This window comes from Protomyctophum parallelum (assembly GCF_964188405.1).
Source record: "Protomyctophum parallelum genome assembly, chromosome: 15".
NCBI lineage: Eukaryota > Metazoa > Chordata > Actinopteri > Myctophiformes > Myctophidae > Protomyctophum > Protomyctophum parallelum.
In genome coordinates, this window is record NC_139710.1 from 28,194,903 (window position 1) to 28,199,161 (window position 4,259).

Sequence of the window (4,259 nt, forward strand, 5' to 3'; positions counted from 1 at the left end):
ATATATTTAAAAAAAAGGGGGGGGGGGGGGTTGGCACACACACAAATAAAACCCAAAATGAAATATATTCCCCATAATTAGCACAAATCTTTCCACGCGATGTGTTGTATCCATTCACTAGTCAATAACATTGTAGCCTGCTTTTAGCTATGTTTAGTTGAATGCTTTAAAGGAGAATTCCATGCTAGAATGCTTTCTTATCTTTCTTACCTTTCTTTGTAGTTGTTACGTCCCCACCAAAGAGGTCCAGGTGTTTTTTTGTTCAAAAACTCCTTATTGGCTATTTTCCCTACCATAAGCCCTCAATGAATTGCATTGCATTGAATGGGAATTGAATGGGGCTATGGGGTGTTATGCTAGTTCGCTTATTTCCATCGAAAGAAGTAGTAAAGTGTGCCGCTTGGGATATTATTTACATTATGAAGAGATGATATATACAAAGAAATTATAATTTTGAGCAATGGAAATAAGCGAATTAGCACAACACCCCATAGCCCCATTTAATTCCCATTCAATTCAATGCAATTCATTTAGGGCTTATGGTAGGGGAAATAGCCAATAAGGAGCTTTTGCACAAAATAACACCTGGACCTCTTTGGTGGGGACGTAACGACTACAAAGAAAGGTAAGAAAGCCTTTTAGTATGGAATTCTCCTTTAAGCATATTTTGAAAGTGATTCTCTATTTCTTCTTCGCCATGTTTCTAACAAAAGTATATGGTTTCCCAGTGTTTTCACTTTAAACATAAGAGCAAATTGTGGCTGAATTTGGACCCTAAACACTTTCCTTTGTAGCTTAATTAAAACTGTGAACTTTCTCTCAAGCTAAAAGAATATATTTCACTGAGAAATGTCCTTCACAAACTTCAAGTTCTTCATTGTAAATTAAAAAGAAAAAGAAAAAAAGTGTAAAAGCAGCTTATCTTTATTATTTTATCACACCTCATTGCTTACTTTTAAAAGAAAATAACTGTGATTTGTAATTCTTTGGTGGTAAATAAAGCTTTTTATTCTTATTGTTTATTGTTAATCTATTGTCAGTTCTTGTATGGTTTCATCTTAAAATGGAGAATGTCGTATTTATGTCACTTGTTAAAAGTAACTAAACACACTCAAATATTCAAAAGGTATTTTATTATTTTTTAAGCACATTCATTAAGCTGGCATGCCATAACCATTTGAACCTAGCATCCCTATTCTGGGGGGAATATTCGCCTAAAGAGTGTGTGTGTGTGTGTGTGTGTGTGTGTGTGTGTGTGTGTGTGTGTGTGTGTGTGTGTGTGTGTGTGTGTGTATGTGTGTGTGTGTGTGTGTGTGTGTGTGTGTGTGTGAGGGGGGGGGGGGACCACACATGGCAACTCATATCAGGCAACTCATGTCCATCTTAAATGGTCCTGTAATATGAAACCAAATGTACCCGTGTAGATCTTTAATTTCTTGAAACTATAAAGACATAAATTATTGAATTATTTAAATTATTAAACATCTGCATTGCTAATTTACATGGCATATAAACATAATTAGATAATGTAGAATAAGTGTTATTTTGATCACCGTCTGTTATGTCTCCTATATGTAGCTTACCAACATCAATACAGCATGGTATTGTGGACAAAATCATTATCCGATTTATATAACAAATATATTCTAATCTAGTCTTGGGTATGACAGTCTAAATCTTGTCAAATGGTGGTCCGTCAAATGCCCAAATAAATAATGGACTTGAAATGAAAAGGTTTGAAACCCACTGGGTTTAAGTGTTTAGAAAACCATACACCTGTGTATTTACATTTATCAACTTTTTGACCTAAATGTATCACAATCAACGGCAAATGAAGGACCTCAAACCCTGTACCGCACAGTCCAGTTTCCCCGAAAGGGCCCCTGAGAGCCAGGGCCCCTGGGCTCCGGCCCCACTGGCCCAATGGATAATTTGGCCCTGAATTAGCTGGATGCCTTCAAGAGGAGTTATGAAGAACAAAAACAAGAAAAAAGCAGCACTCAAGTGCATGTCACCAAGTAGGTCCTTGCAGGTCCATAAATTATAGCTTCTTTGTCTGTACGTGGCTTAATCAAGCTAGGCAGATTTTTAAAAGCCTTATGCTTACCTGACCCAGACAGAAATGCATAGATCTTACCTACTATGTACCGCTTAACTTAAGAGAACGCAATCAAAGGGATCACTATACAAACACAAACTTCATGAAGGCCACCCACCTCCTACCATATCAAGAATGTAAAATAATACATGTTAAAACTGGCAACTCTGAATAAACAATAAAGAAAACTCTAAAAACACTGGCAAACACAGGATAGAGGTTTGAAGCTGACAAGGACGAAGACATCTGACCCTTCTTCTTCTTCGTGGGGTTTATTGGCGGTTGGCATCCAACTAGTTGCATTACCGCCCCCTTCTGACCCGTGCGCGGGTCAGACTAAACTAAAACTTATTTCTGTAACCTAATCCATACCCTGTGCAATCTTAATAGTATATTGGTGCCCACTCCCGAGTCCCAAGTGATCCCACCTCCACGTTGTCCATTCTATGCGCTACATCCCACTCCCAGGCCCTGAGGCTGTGTGAATTCTTCCCTTAATGTGTTATTCAAGTGTTCTCCAGTTACATGTCCAAGAATCTCTTTGTTGCTTTCAACACCAAAGCAAAGCAAAGTTCTTTGTTTACCCAGGGAAGTGGACTAAGCTCGAGATGCTTGTTTACAGCCACACCCTGCTCATAGAACATTTCATGGTAGGGGTTCAATGCCTTGCTCAAGAGCACTTCAGCGGTGGTAATTTTAACGTGCCGGTCCAGGGATTCGAACTGGCTACCTTCCGGTATCAAGACCGCTCCGCAAACCGTTCGGCCACTGCTGCCCCATCTTGATACCTTCAGACTTACTGTATATCAACTGCACAATCAATGACCATTGCGATGAAGGCCAAAAAACGCTTTTTGTCCATGCAGACGTTTGTATCACTATTGCTTTCCTTCTCAATTCCCTGCTGTAGGCCTACCTCTCTACTCTACCTTTATCCTCACTGGCCTTGCTCCCTTCCACTCTCTTTACAGCTTCAGCGTAGGACAATCCTTTCCCTTCTGCTCTAACCCTTCTCACCATAATCCTTCTCTCTCTATAGGACACCCAATAATGTCCCCCACCACAGTGCACACACTTTGGTTCTTCTTGGCTTTCTGCTCTCTCTCATATGGCCTGACCCGATAGCTCATGTAAGTCAGGTACACTCTTTGGGGTAGATGCTCTCCTGCAAACGTCAAACAAACTGACCCACTTTCCTCTCGTTTCCCATCTCGAAATCTGGACAATCTTTTTGCCTCACACACACCTTCAACAAAGCTCACAAACGCTTGTGGCTTCACTGACAGTGGAACTCTGTCTCACTTATAATTCCCTCGCTCCGCTTACCTTCAAGGCGAAAGGTGCTCACGTCGTGCTCCCCATATGTATTAATAATTTAATATTCAAAGCCCTGTTCACCTGTTTAGCACTGCACAAAAAAATCACCAGACCACTATAGACGAATCCAGGAACGGGTCTCATGGTCGCATCTTACGTATTTCCTGTAGGCGGACTTGACGTAGCTGCAGGGTTTAAACCCTCACCAGGCGCACGTCTTCTACTACAGTGAACGGCAGAGTGACTAATGTTAGTCTGCCTCAAACGTTACTCTTTTACCTGCTTTTTACTAACACTAACATTACAAAGATGCCCAGAACATCAGGATGAACCTGTGTAGTTCATGGCTGCTCCAACAGTGGCAACAAAAAAACAAACAAAAAAACTGAATGTCAAAATATCATGCAATGGTGGCTGAGACCAGAGCCATATAGAGTAATATTTTTTGAGACAAAGCAGTGAAAGATACATAACGTCAGTCTTACCCAATACCCAATCTTTCTGTTTTATGAACACAAGGCTGCGGTACTTTATACCTCATACTTTAAATGCTTATGAGGTATAAAATACAGCAGCCTTGTGTTCATAAAACAGAAAGATTGGGTACTGGGTAAGACTGACGTTATGTATCTTTCAGGACCTTTCACTACATCTTACGCCCATATCAGACCTGGAGAACGCTTTATTTTACAGTCTATGGTTAAGCAAAGTAAGCAAAGCAAAGTTCTTTGTTTACCCAGGGAAGTGGAGTAAGCTTGAGATGCTTGTTTACAGCCACACCCATTCATTGTCATGATTTGTCACGATCCGAGTTGGCTTTGTCCTCGGCGTAACCGTCTTTAAA